This window comes from Podarcis filfolensis, assembly GCF_964270895.1.
Source record: "Podarcis filfolensis genome assembly, chromosome: 1".
Taxonomy (NCBI): Eukaryota; Metazoa; Chordata; class Lepidosauria; order Squamata; family Lacertidae; genus Podarcis; species Podarcis filfolensis.
In genome coordinates, this window is record NC_139604.1 from 39,431,981 (window position 1) to 39,450,867 (window position 18,887).

The 18,887-nt window shown below is 39.1% G+C and overlaps 1 long non-coding RNA gene across 1 annotated transcript; it reads left to right on the forward strand.

Annotated features, from left to right (window-relative positions):
- Positions 1-6,088: 6,088 nt before the first annotated feature.
- On the forward strand, positions 6,089-13,244 carry LOC310748059. Its single transcript, XR_014541074.1, has 3 exons — positions 6,089-6,418; positions 6,628-6,715; positions 13,142-13,244. It is a non-coding gene; the product is annotated as an uncharacterized lncRNA (long non-coding RNA).
- The last annotated feature ends 5,643 nt before the right edge of the window (positions 13,245-18,887 follow it).

Below are 18,887 nucleotides of genomic sequence, written 5' to 3' on the forward strand. Positions count from 1 at the left end.
TCATTGTGAGTTTCTCCAAATATATACATTTTTGTATTCAGTTTTTGAGTAATATACACTTTTTTGCTAGCTGTTTTTTCCTGATATAATGCATTTAATATGTCGTTTTCATGCATTTTTGTACACATGGCTTGCTTGGAGAAGTGTATCGCAGAATTCAGAGCAAGGAGAATTTCAAAGGATAGTTGTTTTGGCTCGCATATTATGTGCACATTTGGTATGAAATGGTGCAAATTAGGTAGTCTCTCATTAAAATGCAAACAAAATTGAATTTATCCCCCATCCCTATCTTCAGTTCAACTACCCTATCCAGATTTCTTTCCTATTAGCCACACCTTCCTGTATACATATTCACCTACTGCTGTCTTCTTCTGATTTTTTTTTCAATACTGAAAAAAGAAGAGGAATCTTTCCAAAGAACCCATTTAGCAGTAGACAGGTAAAGGAGTGGCAGCAGGCACAGGAGTAATAGTGCGTTTAACTGCTATTAACAGTCCAAAAGGAGGCATGCCAGACTCTACCAGCTGTCAGAAAGAAGTATATGCCAGGTTTCTATCACCACATGTCTTAGTGTAACCTTTGAAATGATGCAGCACATGGTTTTTCTTTAAAATGGATCCCCAGTTCATCTCCTATTTTTTAAATATTTTCTGTTTCTTGGTCAGAGTTCAATAGATACAAGCCTCACTTCAATGGAGAAAAATCCATGAATTTTTGTTAATTTTGAATGCTTTCAAATGTAAAGGATGGCATTCTGCCTGAACAAATTTAGACATGAATGAATGTGAAGCTATAAACCTGTGGTAAAACTTGGAGCCGAGTCCTACCTATGAGCCAGCAGAAGAAAGAGAAGCTAATCTCAGCACTAAGCTTAAAATGAATGAATGAATGAATGAATGAAACTGAAAGAGAAATGTATGGTGATTCATATTCTTTTTAGAAGAAAATTTATTATTAAATAATAAAATAGGTTATTATCCAAATAAAACAGAAAAGATTAAAGTACAATCAAAAGAGTTCACAGGGAGAATACGAAGTTAAATTACCAAATTATTATAAGAGTAATATGGTAATACACAATTGCCCAGTTTGCATGTAAAACTAAGCCAAACCATGACTAAGCATGAACATGCAAGTGTGTGGGTACTCATGGCAACAATTGTGGCTTCTCTACTCCTTCCTCAATCATCCTGTTGCTGCACTACCTGGAGCTAAACCATGGTTTGGCTTAGTGTTACACCTGAACCTAGGCTGGCATTTCATCTTCTTCCAGATAAACCATGAGCTGTAGCCAAGGTTTGTTCTTGGCTTATTGCTGGCTGTTTGTCTGGCGGATACAAACCATGATTTCCAGTTCACATGTAATGCGAAGCCAATCTATGACTTACCTCCAGGTAGTGCAGCAACAACAGGAGAACTGAAGCACATGTTATTTTTGCTGTGCCTACTCACACATTCACACTTAGCCACTGTTTGAGCTGGGATAATAAATAGGTTAATTTTATAAATTACTTAAGCTATTGCAATCACTTTCATTTTACTATGACTTTCATGTGTACATAGTACAACTTCATCTGTTCTCATAGTCATTTCAGTGCTGGGAATAGCTCTGGGGATGCAATCTCAGTGTATGTAATATAGCAATGACTGGGGAAACCAATGGCCGGCAGATGAGCATGCGAAAGTTGCCTCTGAGATTGGAATGAATCCTCAGAACTCCTCCCCCAAACAGAAACTAATAGGATCAGATTTTGGGCAAAATCTCAAGGTCACTGCCTAATTTTGAAAACTGTTTTTAAGATCTAGGCTGACCACAATTTGTATTCCTGTTACACAGTTCGCAAGACCAGGAGAAAACATGCATATGTAATCAAAGCTGATGTGGGGGAGGGAATCTACTTGGTTGTACAATAGGGATGGGCATTCACTTCAGAACACTGGAGCAATTGCAAATGGGGCTCATGAGGTTCCATTTTAATTTGTTCCAAAATGCACAGAGGTGTGAAGGGATAGAAGAACTTAAGAAGAACCCTCCTGGGTCAGAGTTATCTAGACAGACTAGAATGCTATCTAGTCTAGCATTCTGTTCTTATAGTCACCAACCAGATGCCTATGGGAAGCTCACAAACAGGAGATGGCACTGTTTTGTTGCTTCCATACCATTCAGGGGTGGGCAATCTACTGGTCTCCACTGGCATGAGCTGGGTTCCATGGTCACTACTGCTGCTGGCCATTTCCTCCTCCCCAGATTGCCCCAGCAATCACAGTATTTCAGCAAAAAAAAAAGGAGAGGCATTTTTTTAGTAGTGACATGAAATGAAATGACTGGAGAAGAAGAAGAAAGACCATTTTTTGAGTAGCTGCCCAAGTTGGTTCTATTGACGGCACTGCTATAGGCGGTGACAAAACAGTAATGAAAAGAAGTAAAAGTGGGGGAGACCCAAAGCAAACAACTGCAAATCACAAATAGAATATAAGTCCAACAAATGAGCAATAAAATGAATATAATTTGCATGGTGTGATAATCAAACTAGTGTGCCCACTAATGAAGAAAATGAATGGCGTTAAAGAATGGAAAAAGTACTTACACATCCCTGTCATACAATACCTGAAAATAGAATAATGTTCAATGCATTTGTTTTAACATTTATAGCCCGCTTTTCTTCCATATCGGGAATTTGAATTCACAACAGGTTAAAACAATTGTACATGGGGTTTCAGACAAAGTCAACCATCTGACACAACCCCAGCTGAAATGCAGCAATACATATTCATTGTAAATGTCTAGGATTTATTTATGCAGCTGAGAGAGACAAGGCAAGAGAAAAATAGGTTGTGCAAGTGAGCACTTGGCAGATGGAACTGACTCTGATTCAGAAAGAGCATACAGACTTAAAGGACTCTAGGACTGATTTATAGCTATGTACTTACTTGGCTATACAGTTCTTTCTGTTTTGACTTTGTCCCTTCAATCCATCAAAAAAGGACAACATTTTTTACATAGAGATGTACGTCACACTCTAGCAAAACGATGATCATTAAAATGGAAAGGGCCCATGGATTACAGCAACCTTTGGCAGGTGGGGCGGGGGTGGAATGAATCTTTCTCTTTCCTGACACATGCAGCCCCCCTAATAGGCTCTCAATGTATGTTGCTTTGCTCCACAAAAGTGAACAGCAACTACTCATACTCTCAACTGGGAAAAATAAAACTTTGCAATAGCAAGCACCATTGACTTCTGAGCCACCTGGCCCTGCTCCCTCTTTCACATTATGAAGCATTCCACGTCAAAACACTGGCCAGCTGATTAATATTCCCTATGAAGCTGGGTTTTCCTCTTCATAGCCCACACTAGGCAGTAGTCTAATGAATAGGCCAGTCTCCTCCCCTCACTGACTTTTACACCATTCAACAGTCTAATCTGAGGCATGCCTACTTTGAAACATTACCCGTTAAGTTCAGAATGCCCTACAAGACCACCTAGTTGGTTTCTTCTTCTTCTTTTTCTTCTTCTTCTTTTCAGTGCTTAGCATTTTAAAAAGCTGCCAGTGAACCTGGGAAGGTATGTTGCCTCCACCAGATACCCCTAACTTCATGCAAAAGAAGCTCTACCCTTCTGATGTAATTAGGAATAACTAATGTGTATGTGTGTCTCCCTTACCACACACACAGCTCCAACATCTCTACTAGATCAGAGAGAAGACAATAAAATGTCAATTTGCCTGCCTTCACTGGGCACACAATGTAAAAAGCAAGTTATTGCTGAAGACGTAAAATCAAATGCAACCCTCTTATTAGAACAATTAAGAGATTTTAAATGGCTCGTTCTTAACTTGCCAGGTCACCTGAAACGATAATGTTCACTTTCAACGTTTTGAGTGCAACTAAACTTTGTTCTGTCATGTGAGAAGAAATCAATTGGAAAACATCTACATCACTCTGGGAGTGACTGGCTAGAACCCTTAATAGCTGCTGACAAATTTAGCCTCTGCAAGCCTGCGTTATTGGCTATAATTCTTTCATCTTATATATTTAGCATTAAATATAGGAAATCACTAGAACACATTGCACCAACTATATCACAGTGTTCTAGTGACTATCCAACAGATAAGAGCTGCCCAACAAAGATCTTTTTTTACTGTAGCTCAAGTTGCCACTAAGATCTCACAGAAGTAACAAGCCAGTTACTGTGTTGTCCTCGCAGCCAGCTACGATTTTGCACTGAAGCTTTGCTCCTCTTTTCATGCTAGGATAAGCCATTGCTGTAGTTCAGCAGAACGGCAGGAGAAGAAAGTAAAAGGAATTGTTATAAAGCTGAAAACAGGCACACACAGCTAGTAAAATAAGGGCTGTACGGCTCAGTGGTAAAGCATCTGCTTTGCATGGAAAATGTCCCCAGCCTAATCACTGGTATCTCCAGGTGGGGCTGGGAATTTCTCATCTGAAGCTCCAGAGAAGTCCCTGTCCATGTCGAGAATATTGGCTAGCTGGATTAATGTGTATATCAGCTCCCTGTGTTTCTGTGTTCCTATGCTTTGTGTACAGAAGGTCCCAGGTTCAGAAATGAAACCTGGTAGGCCACTGCCTGTCAATGTAGACATTTTTGAGCTACATGAACCAATAGTCTGACTTTGTATATAGCAGCTTCCTAATAACTCTGTGCCAGAAATCCATATAGAGCTTCAACTAATAGAACTATCACTTTGGTACCATTTGAACAACCCACAAAAACATTTGCAAAAAGACAAAAAAGGGGGAAAATGATTTTATTAGGCAAAATTGTTTACAAACATATGAATATTAGGAGAAAATCACATTAAAATTGTGATTATTTTTCTTTTTAGCTTAAAAAAATATGAAGTTTGATGTTGAAATGTGGAGGGGCTTAACTTAAGACTGGAAAGATGTGCAACTGAGAGAAACCGAAACTGACAGATTTGCCCATCCCTATCTTATACCCAATTTATGCCCATTCCTCTCTTGTACCCATTTACAAACACATGCAAACATTATTTTTCATATAAATTCCTATTATAAGTTTATGCACATTATCTTTTTCTAGAGCCACTCCATACGGAACATTTTTTTAAAAAAAGTGTCAAGAAAATATGAGTGTAGGAAAACATGTGTGCCTTAAAATTCATTTAATAAATAAATTCAATGATTAAATTCATAAAAAGTAGAGCACACTGGTCTGATTTGTGGTGAGCTGCCCTGATAACCACAACTTAAGCTTCTCTTTAAAAATAAAGAAAGAGGCAGAATCTGTGAATAGAATGTGTTCTGTGCTGGGTTTTCTCACCAGGTTGTTTCTGTAAAGAATCCTTTGTAATGAAGCATTTCCCCAAAGTGCTAAGACTCAGTAAATTTTTAAAAGAAGTTTCTCTTACATTGACATAATTTGAAAAAAAACTTAGATATATATATAACTCATGCAGCTGCATAAGCAGTGATGTGAGTTAGCGGTAGGGTATCAGAGTACCTTTCAAGTACTTTAATTAAGCCAGTTTGCCTGTTACCTTTTCTATAAATTAATTTTCTCCATTTAATAGTATCAAAGCACTTACATTTAGTTTTGATGAATGATGTAGAGAGGGGGAAATGTAAGCCCAGCAGGGACCAGTAACGAGCATGCCAGTTTAGGATATCTCCTGCATTTCTATAGTCAAGCCAAACTGGTAATTTGTTACTTCCCTGCTGATAAACTGCAACTCACAAGCTTGTCTGCTCCTAGTGTGAATGAAAACTTAATTGGCTCCAGTATTGCAGCAGAAGGAGGAGTAGGATGAAGGCTTTGTCTTTTATAAGGAGAGAAGAATGACTTCTTATTTTTGTGCGCAAAAAGAGAACATACGGAAGACCGAAGATGGTGAGTGAAACAAAAATAGGCATATTTTTGCACCTTAATATCAGCAAGACAAAGGAGATGGGTGTTGGATTTTCAGAGGAAAAGAGGAGAACTAGCCCCGCTGTACATCGGGGAGGACTGTGTGGAGAGAGTCTCTTCCTTCAAATTCCTAGGAGTTTATCTCAGTGAAGACCTTACTTGGAAAATCAATACAACCCAGGTGGTTAAGAAAGCCCAAAAGAAACTCCATCTCCTCCAAGTATTGCAAAAGAACAATGTCAATCAACATTTGATGATCTCCTTCCACAATAGAAAGTGTTGTTTCATACTGCATTATGGTGTGATACGCTGGTTTGACATCAACTGATAGGAAGTGCCTACAGAGGGTGGTGAATACAGCACAAGATATTATGGGCTCTCCCGTGAATCCACTGGATGACATCATGGAAGAACGTTGCCTCAGGAGAGTGAGGAAAATTCTCAGGGATGATTCACACCCTGGCCGGCACTTTCTTGATCTCCTGCCCTTGGGCAGAAGATACAGAAGCATGATTAGTCGCACCAGCAGGGTAAAGAACAGCTTCTATCCATGGGCTGTTAGGCTGCTGAATGAAAAGATAACAACAGGGCAACTGACTTTTGGGTTTGGTGTGTGTGTGTGTGTCAGTAAACGAGCGGAATTAAGTCTAAGAGGGCTGAGTGGGGGGTGCTCGTGTAATCTCACTGTATACAAGTTTTACAAGTGACAATAAAGTATTTCAGTTTCAATATTCCACAGGAGATGAAGGTTTACTTCTGCCAGAAGTCATCCCAGAACTTTCTTTTGGGCCTATGGAAGCAATACATGGAGGAAGAAGACTATGGTGGTACTTTTGCATCTCAAATGTGGCAAAATCTGCACATGTAATCCCATAGTAACCCTGGCTGAGTCTGAACATTTCAGGAGGAAATCAATGTCACACTAATATGATTCCTCTGTCAGCACAATAATTTCTGCTTGTCTGGTGCAACATTCTCCCTTCTTCCCCCCCCCCCCCCCGCACTGATCTGGGGGTTCTCTTGACTCCCCCTGGTGCATGGGGTAGGAGAGAAAGCCTCGTTATGCTAGCAGGATTCCTTGTGCTTTCTCCTATAGTCGTGTGACTATTCAGTTCAATACAGCCCTTTGGTTTTTGAAAGATTATTGTTCAGAGGTTCAGCTCATGCTCTGCAAGCATAGGGATCTATGCACATCCATCTTGCTGCATTGAGGAACGCTTCTGTCTGAAACCATGCAAAGTCTGTTTTGCCAGTTGAGGTTTGCAACACTCTATTAGGCAAGATTAGCCTTCTTCAACCTGGTGTCGTCCAGATGTTGTTCAACTCCAGCTTCCATCAGCCACAAAGAGAATAGCCAGTGATCAGTGGTGATAGCAGTAGTCGTTCAACAACATAGGAAGAGCAGAAGGTTTGGAGAATTCATTGAAGTGTTCAGCTCCACCCCACATGCCCAGAGAATAGGTGAGGTGGAATCATGACCTCTGGCCATGCCTCAGTGCTAAATGTACCTGCTGGCCACAGTATTATTGGCTGTGCACTAGGAATTAGTAAAAAAAAGAAGAAGAAAAGAGCCAGAACAAATACTGCTGTAGATGCATAGAGATTTCGCTTGTAATTGAGAAGCCTGAGCAAATCTGGTTTACTGGTAGCGTGGAAAAACAAGCCTGACGACTGTGTACTTGCATGTATGAAGATCCCTTTCTCATTGATAACAAACATGCATCTATCAGGAGTCTGGCCAGCAGGCATGATCCTGCTCCAGCCCCCTTACATGAGCATCTGCTTCACATATATAGGTAGAAGAGACTTTCATATGTTCATGAGTCATTCCCATGCCAGCAATTTGGACAGGAAATGGTCCAGCAGCTGGAGTATCAACACACAGTATATATGTAGGCACTTCAGTATGTGTGTGTATGCACAGAAGGTAAAGGAAAACTTACAGAGAAACCCAGCCCCCCCCTTTTATTACTAAATAAAATGAAATGTTATTTATTCATCTAATCAAAATACTTCTTAACCACCTTCCCTCACATTCTGGGGCAGTGTACAAAATTGTGACTAAAACTAATTCACAACACATCAATGCATTTTAAAACCAACAAATAAATGTAACAGAATATAACGAAACAAGGATCAGATAGAACCTGAAAATCTACAAATACAGGCAGTGCAACACTCTCCTTTGTCAACCTCTGATTCTACATGGAATCTGTGGAGTATGCCTAAATAACGTGAACAATGTTACCCTGTTGAGTTAGGCTCTCTGACCCTGTTAATTAGTCTTAAAAGAGGGTGATAGTTCTTACTGATGTATTCTATTCCTTTGAAACTAAGTCTGCATGTTGGTCATCAGATGGTCCTAAAATACTCCAAGATCAATCAATTTCTTTATTATTTGCTCAAGTAGTTTCCCCAATACTAAGCTTCAGCTGACTGGTCATTACCTTTCCTATATTTCCCTTTTTATTCTCCTTTCATGCTCATAGAAAGGCTTTGAATGCATTGATTACCATTATTGCATCCATTTCACTTTTAATTAGGAGCGTATTCTAAGCACTCTGTTCAAAGCTGGGTCAGCATATCTGGTTAGGAAGCCTGTGTTTTCAAAGGGTTTTATTTGCTAATAAAGTTTTGTCTGCTCGCATCTTTGATTTGCCTCCAAGTCTCTCATCTCGCAGGCAGTTCACTTCCCAGCACCCTGGGCTAACCTCACCTAAAGGTCTTCTTAAAAAAAAAAAAAGTTAAAGGACCCCTGACAGTTAAGTCCTGTCACGAACGACTCTGGGGTTGCAGCGCTCATTTCGCTTTACTGGCCGAGGGAGCTGACATTTGTCCGCAGTTTTTTCCAGGTCATGTGGCCAGCAGGTCATGGCAAAACCAGAGCAGCACACGGAAATGCCGTTTACCTTCCCACCAAAGCGGTACCTATTTATCTACTTGCACTTTTTGGTGTGCTTTCGAACTGCTAGGTTGGCAGGAGCTGGGACCGAGCAACAGGAGCTCACCCTGTCATGTGGATTCGAACCGCTGACCTTCTGAACGGCAAGCCCTAGGCTCAGTGGTTTAGACCACAGTGCCACCCACATCCCAAGGTCTTCTTAGGAGCACTATAAAGTTGCATCAATTGTTAAAATACCAGCTACTATACAGGTAATGTGCCACTGGGTGTTGTTACTAGGGGAAAGCAGTTCCCCCTTGGAAACAGAATTCTGCACTGTTTTAATTGGATGCTTTTGATGTTTTAAAGCAAACATGTTTCTATGTGTAACAGATGTCTACAACACTAAAAGGAAAAATGAATTCAGTTTAGAACAAGTGAGACTTGGTGTGGCTTCCTGCCAACCTCACTTGACTTACAGCCCAAGCTCCTCTTGGAGCTATCCATGGTGGTATCCACCTTTCTTTGTTGCTTGTTGATCTTTGACCTCTGCTTTGCCTCACCTGTATTGCCTCTCTGTTTCATCTTCCCTTGTCTTGCTGGGACTTGACCTTGGCTTTACATCACATGTAACATCCACCTTTGCACCTTCCTCATACAACTAGCTCCCTGAGTGCACCGGAGTACCAATGCTCTCTATGACTTGGGGCTATTGGTTATAATGGTGTAACCAGTTCTATGCCCTTCCTTCACCTGCCTGTGCCTTTCTCCACACTTGAATCCACTTTCATGCTATACAATACCACATAGACTTCTGCTACTGCATTCTTCCTTATGGAAAACCACAAGGACAGTATAGCCATATAACTTTTACATAGGAAATGGGAAAGCACTGCACTTCAAATGTAGTAAATTGAGATCCATGCATTATACCATGTGATTTATGGCCACTGTTGATGGAGAAAGAGGTGTTACCATGATTTGCATGGTATTATTTATGTGGCTTGTGTGGGTGAAGGGTGAACATAGTAGGGAATTACTATGTTTAAATGTAATTTAAGGCTGCATTCCTATACCCACATGCCTGAGAGCAAGTCCTGTTGCATTCAGTGAGGGTTACTTCTAAGTAGTCATGTGTTGGGTTGCACTGCATGTCTTTTATTAATACACTGTTTAGGGTCAATAGAAATAGCAAGAATACTGTCTGCACATAATGCTTTCCGCTTATATCTCCAAAGGGTTTATACGAACATTATATTTTAGTTAATCTCAGAAAGTATGATTTTAGGCCAAATTTTGATCACTACTGTGTGACAAATCTAATGCTATTTAAATTGGGTATGATCATGTTTAATAGGATATAACTAGTTTAAACCCTATTGTTCCTCTAAAAGGCAGTGGAGGGAATTCATTTTTCCTTTAAATTATGGCATATGAGACTAGCATTTTTAAAAACTCTCTCTTAATGCATCATCTGAACGCAGCTTTTGTAATCTCTCTCCCCTCCCCACCCACTTTCTAATTGTATAATATGCATTTCAGCCTGCTTCCTGTCTTATCTGTTACTTGGAAATAAAACCTGCTCTACAATAGGCTAGTGCTTTCTTTCCCTCTGTCTTCCTAGGTAATACCACCTTTGTGCAGCAGATAGCGCTCAAGATGTTTGTATTTATCTAACAGGGAAAGGAACAGTATCACTGCTGTTGTGATGAATGTCACCAGACACATTCATCTCTGTTTGTACTTAGCAATGATCCAAGGATGCAGCACATCACCAAACTGCTTTGTTACAAATCATTTTCATGTATTCAAGTATTATTTTGCTACAGCAAAATCAACAATCATGTATGCTTGAAATACATAGGAAAGTTATTGCAAATTCCCTATATGAAGTTAACAGATGCAGTCTGGAATCCAAAGAGATGCAGCTTAGGAAGGAAGTTTCATTCTTCCAGTAAAACAAACTGCTTCAGTAACCTCCCTTCGTTTCAAAAATAGTTTACCTATTTTATGGGGAAGGCGGGGGGGGGGGGGAGTTACATTTTAAATACCAATCCCTCTTATTACATTTTTTCCCACCTTTAATCCAAACAACTGAATCCAACCACCTCTTTCTCCATCAACAGTGGCCATACATGTTTCCTGCCCTACTTTTTCTTATGACAACAACTCTGTGCGGTAGATCAGGCTGAGAAATAGTGGCTGGTTCAAAATCATCTACTGTACTGAGTTTCATCGTTTGGTGGGGATTTGAACCTGGGTCTCTCTAGTCCTATGCTCTAACCACTACACCACACCGACCCTTGCGTCAGCTGCTGTTTCTGGTGGTGTGAAAACAAATATTTATTGATCTCACAATGCCAGGGTTGTTGTTCTTTGAAGTGATAGCTCAGGCGGTAGAACATGAGACTCTTAATCTCAGGTTTGTGGGTTTGAGCCCCACATTGGGCAAAAGATTCCTGCATTGCAAGAGGTTGGACTAGATGACTCTTGTGCTCCCTCCCAATTCTATGATTCTATTATCCTGACCTGGTCATTTTACTAGTGTTAACTATTGTTCCTGATTCATCTCATGCTGCTAATATATTTCTTTTTTAGATTATATACTAATTTATTTCAGTGTCAAAAAGGAGACAGTCCTTCTTCTTCTTTTTCTTCTTCTTCTACTGGGTTAAGTATAATTGTTTCCAGTTTTGCAAAGACCTTCAATCCTCACCACATTTCAAGATTATCACTAGAAAGTTATTCTGTTTTTAACAGCATTCTGGTGCAATAGTTTTTATATTTTAGCTTTGAACCAAGTCTTTATTTAATTAAATATTCCTATATTTCAAGAAGGTGTCATACTATTATGAGTCTCAATATGCTAGTAACTAGCAATAGGTTTATGCAAACTGTAGAGCTTTCTGAAAATGTAAAATTGTTTTTTAAAATATATATATATAAATTGGCATGAGAGATTATTATTCTTGCAGGTGTGGTTGCTATTCTTTTAGCTGCCCATCATATTTTTAATGCTATTGTCCAAACCTCCCCCTATAAACAGGATGCATGGGGAATCTAGTATATGGGCTAGACAGTCAACAAGAACAACAGCAGCCACCAAGCCCCAGCAACATAGACAGCAATAGTGGTGACAGCTCCATCCTTGGTGTAGGGATCTGTCCCTCTGGGATTTTCAACTATTGGCAGATAGCGTAGCAGAATTAATTTCCACACATGAAGGCAAGAAATGAAAAATAACTCCACACTGCAATAATAGTAGTAGCCATCAAGTACCAGATTGGTTAACTCATCATGGGTAATGCTGGGATTAAGAAAATATAACTCTTGCCAGTTCCAATGTGGCAACATCAATAAAGCACATTTGTGTGCCAACTAAAAAAGTGTAAAGGTAAAGGTAAAGGGACCCCTGACCGTTAGGTCCTGTCACGGACGATTCTGGGGTTGCGGCACTCATCCCGCTTTCCTGGCCGAGGGAGCCGGCGTACAGCTTCCGGGTCATGTGGCCAGCATGACTAAGCCACTTCTGGCGAACCAGAGCAGCGCATGGAAACGCCGTTTACCTTCCCGCCGGAGTGGTACCTATTTATGTACTTGCACTTTGACATGCTTTCGAACTGCTAGGTTGGCAGAAGCAGGGACCGAGCAATGGGAGCTTACCCCGTCGCGGGGATTTGAACCGCTGACCTTCTGATCAGCAAGTCCTAGGCTCTGTGGTTTAACCCACAGCACCACCCGTGTTGTATGAAAAGTGTATGTTTATGCAAATGATGAAATGGCTATATTCTGCCCTGGATGCATGCTCAGACTTTCAGGGAACAAAACTTCCAGTGAGTACATTCACAGCTTCTCAACATTCTTACTTCTCTTTCTCAAATATGGAATTTTTGTAAACTCCTGATTTAAATGCAGCATTCTTGAAGTCAATGGTGATATACCAAAACTGTAGCTGTAATCAGCTACTTGAAAAACACCAGTGCAGGTTTCAAAAGAAATACAAAATAAAAAGCACTGCCTCCCAAACGATCGGAGAAAATAGTTTGTTATAGTTGTTCCTCATTTGCTGTGGTTGCTAGGGAAATTACTGTATCTCAGTTTTAAACACTTTTATCTTCTTTCTAGCTCTCTAGCTGTGCCGCTGTGTCAGGTGATCAACCATTTACTCTTGCACCCCTTTACCTGCCTGTCGGTTAAGTATTTGTTCTCTCTCTCCTACAACAACATGAGCAATTCTCCTCATGTCTTCCCGACAATCCAAGACTCCATAACATCTCCCCCGAACCAAAACTTCCCTCCCTCTTACAACTCAGAAATTGATTAATAGTGTTTTGTGGACTCCAGTTTATGGAGAAATGCATCTATGTTCCAGGGTTATGGTGATGTTACCCACCATGTGATGAAACAGCTGGTGGTGCCACCTGTCTTCAAATTTCTCCATCCTAAGAATCAGCAGAATCACAGAGTCTTGGACTGTCAGATGGGCAGCACATTGACGGGGATGAAGCCAGCCTTTCCTCGGATAGCATCATTTTAAACCAAGTAAACATTCACTCCGTTTGGTGTGGTGATGCTTGCACAGTGTGAATCCTAAACACAAAGCCTTTTTAGGCTTAGTGGGTCAATTTGGTCAATTTATTGTTCACCTGTTGAAAATACAAAAAGAATGCATAAGTTCTGTAACAATCTATCTCAAATAAGTACATTAATACTCCCGCACTGTATTACATCATGTAATATATCAGCGAGCTATTTAAAAGAAAAAGAAAAACAGGTTAAATGTATACATGCAATAAAACTGTTCTCCCTCTAGAATTATGGGGAAGAAAAAAAGGGGGGTTTTGGTAGTATTGCACATTTATAAATTTAACTATTTCAGTTACGCTATTGAAATGACACTAAAGTACTGTCTGGTCAGTACTCCTGTCCTACAGTGCATTGAAACACAGGAAAAGAAATTACACCATGAAGTTTTATCCCGTTCCAGAATTAATAGCTTCCCAAAGTACCTCTATATAGTATTCTATACAGTAGATAGTAAGCTTGAGGGTAGGGACTATCTTAAGCCACTCTAGGAGCCTTTTTTGGCTGAAGTGTGGAACAAAATATAAGAAATACTTTAAATATCTTGCATATCCTGTCACTTTATTTTCAGTTCAGAAACATTGTTTTGCCACGTCAGAGGCATAAAGAGGGACATACTTTACTATGCATTGGAATCCCCATACGGGTTCCTATATCCCAGAATGACAACAGGGCTGGACTCCATTTGGAGGGAAGAAGCAGTTGGCACCATCCAAGAAAGAAACGGGCATGGTTAGTACAGGTGTGGGGAACCTGTGATGCTCTACCTGTTGTTGGACTCCCAACTCCCATCATCACTAGCGTGGTCAATGGTCAAGCATGTTTGGAGCTGTAGCCCAGCAACATGGTCATACTTGGTTTAGTACTTGAATCTCTTCATATTCTGCTTCCACCTTGATGAAATGGCCCATAAAATAGTGATCCCTTCTGCTATGGGGAAGCTGAAATGACATATTGTCCTCTTCCATTATTTCCCACCTCCTTGTGCAACTTTTTATTTTTATTTTTTAAAAAACAACAAAAACCCCCTGCAATGCTCTTAAGAGAAATGGAGTTACATGAAAGGGTATAGGTATCTCATGATGTATATGTAAAACACATTATTACTATTTTCCTTCGCCATGAAAACAACAATGTAGGGAAATAGCAGTTGAATATGAAAATGAAATTCAGTCTAAGTGTTTTCTCTGTTTAAGGAAGAAAACAGTACATGTATGGTGTGTTCCTCAGCTTAGTTACATGAAGCCTGTGGAGTAACTAAGTTTCCTGTTTGAGATGGGCATTCTTATTGCAGTCCTGCAATTTGTGGTATTTGCAAGACAGTTGTAGCTCTCAAAAATTCACTGGTATCTTAAACAAATAAAATAAAAATAAAACGAGGAACTACATTTAAATTTGTTTCAAATAGGATCCCTGTCTTCTTGAATTTGGAAGTTTGCTGGGAAATGAAAGGGGGGAAATTATTCTACATTAGGTCAAGTTGATAAATACCTGTATCGCATCCAACCCATATATATGAGCATGCCTTCCCAACCTGTGCTTTCAGCGCACTTGAGCAGACTTCAACATCTCCAACCCTGCACATTTGATTAGGGTCTACATGTATAAAATACATCAGGGAACTTGAATTTCACATTGCTATTAACAGCTCAGGTAAAAGTCAGAAATCAATCATGCAGTCAAGGCCTGTATGCACATAGGTTGGCCCAAAGTGAATTAGATTCCTCGCCCCATGTTCCAAACATACAGATTCTGATGCCCTAAGGAGTGTTTTGTAGCTTCAGGGTGAAAGGTGAGTGGTTTCCAAAACCATTGGAAATTGCTACTAAAAATGGCAGATCAATATTTCAAATATAAGGTTCATGCTGGACCTATGATATTTGTTCAGTGGAGTGCTGTGAAAATAATGTGCCCTGAAAGAATGTATTGTGTTGGGCTATAGGTATATCTCTTTTAATGCCTGACATAATAGCAGTGAAGGAGGCACATGAACAGGGGGACATACCAATATAGGAGAAAGGATCTAAGAATGCCATTTCTGACATCACTGGATGTAGGAAAGATCCTGGGCATGCTTTAAAGCCTTGCTCCTGGCTACATTCAAGAATAAAGTGAAACAATACTGTATTTTAACAATAATTTGTTATGGTCTTCTTTTGCACGTGTCATAACAATTACAGCATCTTAGGTCAAACAAATACTGTTGTTCTTGTTATATTAATTTATATACTGTTTACTTGCTGAAATGACTCCTAAGTGGTTTACAAATGTGAAATAAATTCTAAAAACATATCAACACATAATTAAGATACGTATGCAATGAAATAATTCCATCAAAACATTAAAAACATCCATAATGAATATGTACAATTAATAACTTTTTTAAAAAATTGAAAGATGAAATATCCTTTGGAATGTCTAGGTATTCCAACACAGAGGCCTAGCTGTTTATAACAATAGCTACCCACTAAACAGAATTAGTAAGACAGCCACAGATACAGTTATTCTTAAGACTTATTAATCATATGATTCAGATCACAAGGGGCAGCCCCTCTTGACGACTACCCATAGTCAAGGTCCCTCATAAATTCCTTTACTTGCCACACACACACACACACACACACACACACACACATATATATATATATATATATATATATATATATATATATATATGCACTATCATTGCTGTCTTTTTCCAGCTGTGTCTATTTACAACTATCCTACCTTAAATCAGTACACCATGGCTAGGGTCTGTTTCCCCTGGAAGCACAGGTATTATGCACATAATCTAACATCATCAATTGTAAGAGAACTGTAGATGTTGCCATTTCTCTATTCTTGCAAACATCAAGTTAATCTTCTGTTTTCAGACTTGACGAGATTGCCATTTGAAGCTATAAGAGTTGCCACTAATTATGGAGCTACAACAGTGGCAATTAGGGTTGATCACTGAGCCAGCACTCAGGTACACAGTTTCTTTGGTCAGAGGCACTTTCCAGTGTACAAAACCAATAGCGTGCTCCCAGGATTTGCTAAGCTGTGGTAGATAGTTATATGTTGCTGGCTTTGACTTTACTGTTTTCCAGGCACATGTGGACGCATGCATATGTTGCCAAAGACAGGGTGATAAGGGGTGCATATTGTTTACTTTCCCCCTTATACACAGCAAGAAGTGGGGACACTCTTTGTGACAGCACTGGGCCAGGATCTATTTTGCCATAGTGAATTAACTCTTACTGGTTTTTCCACTGGTGGAGAGCAGCCTCTCCTTAATCCAATAATTAGCATATATATATATATATGGCACTCACATTACACATTCTCTACAGCCACTTTCTAAAGCTCTTTAGCTTAGAAATAAATCCTACAAATAATAATGTATGAAAAGTATGACTTCTGAAAATAATATAATAATACTTCTCATGAGTATTCAGATTTATTCTCTTAGAATGGCAATGGCGCCCACCTGAGAGATTCTGGAGCTTAGTTCTGGTGACTTCCCACTGAAAAAAAGCCCAGGTTTTAAGTGTGCATACTTTTGAAGATGATTTAGAAACAATTTAATTCAAACCATATTGGTTAAATAGATAACTGGGACCAGGAGTTATGATCATATTACACTGGTGTTTTGTTGACTGCACTTGCTCCTTGTTAATTTCTAAGCTCAATTCAGGGAAGTTTTTAATGTTGGATTTTTTATCACTTTATTTATTATTATTATTATTCTGTTGGGAACCACCCAGAGTAGCTGGGGAAACCCAGCCAGATGGGTGGGGTATAAATTATTATTATTATTATTATTATTATTATTATTATTATTATTATTATTATTAAAATGCTAGTTTGACCTTTAAAGCTCTTCACAGCTTGTGGCCAGGTTACCTGAAGCAGCCCCTCTGCCTACATGTATCTCATATACAGCTAAGGACTTCAACAGAGGCCATCCTCAGGGATTTGAAATACATTGACTGGCTACTAAGAAAGTGATCTTCTTAGCAGAGCTGTACTGCGGAAAACATATACAGAGACTTGCCTAGTGCCTACTTTGATGTCATTTTTTTTTTGCCAAGCAAAGAAATAATTCCCCCCCCCCCCCCTGCACTTTAACTTTTAATTTAGGCTGCAATCCAATGTATACTTACTTGGGAGTAAGCACCATTGATCAGAATGGGCATTTCTTCTAACTGAACAATCCTAAACATACGATTGTAATGTGAATTAATTTTCGCTCTGGTGATGATGTTATGCTTCTCTGTTACTTTTAGAATCGGATGCCTTTTATGTTTTGATTGCTGCTTTTTAAAATGTTGGTCTTGCATTATAAGCAGTAATGGAAATTATTTGAATAGTGGATTAAACATTCCTCTAGATAAATAAATTTCCCAGAAGCATCCAGCTGTCCAAAGTTGGGAAAAAATGCTGCCCTGGATGGATTATGGTGCAATCTGGGAAGGGTATTAAATTTTAAGTGTGAAGCTTTATTTTCTGCACCAGTGCAACATCAGTAATATGTATTCTTTTGGACAATCTATATATATATATATATATATATATATATATATATATCCCTGTTATATAAGGATTCCTACAGTCCATAAACATTCTAAATGAGGAAAAACTCATTGATGCTTTTATTACTAGTACTTAATAAATGCATTAATGGTTACATGGTAAAGCAAGTAAACTAGGACTTAGGAGGAATAAATATGTACAATTGGTTTTAGGCAATGCAGCCACCAGACTAGACACAAGTAATTAAATTGGCAAGACGTAACATTGATCTGTTTAAAGAAGGTCCTGTCCAAATGAATGTTCTGCACAGTTACATCAGACTCACTCATATTCTTTGCCCATCATTCCTTGTCTCTGATGTGCTGACAGGTGGCTGCACATCACAATGCAAACTTACAGATCCCATTTTTCTTTAAAGATTCTGTTCAGGGCTGTCTTCCTTTCTTGTTTTATTAATGTACTTGCACATACTTCTTAAGGCAAAACTAACTCCTGCTTAATCTAGTCCCATATTAATTCACTTGCCTTCTACTGAGGTAATACGTTTCCTTGCAGAAACAATTTGTGTATATGATTCCCTCTTATTTTCTCCTTGTCTGCGCCAACACTGGAAAGGTATTTAAGTGTTATTGAAAAAATGCTTTAGAGACCAAAAATACATTCTTGATTAGAGAGAAGAGAGAACACAAATAATTTACCTTAGGTGACAGCTATTTTTTGTTTAGGATACCTCCAAAGTCTAATTGAAGCAGGGCAACTTGTGGACTGCCCTGGTCTAGGAACATTCTTCATTCTACATAACAGACTTAAAATAAAGAAGGTATCTGTGAAAGTATATGATAAGATACTGGTCCAATTCACTTGCCATATATATATATATATATATATATATATATATAATGATTCCTCTGAGAAACAGATGTAGAAAAGGTTAGATTCTAATTGAAAATCCACAAGGATGCTGAGCTTAGATATGAGTTGGCAAATACGCTGTTCATGAAACTTTTCTAGAAAATCTA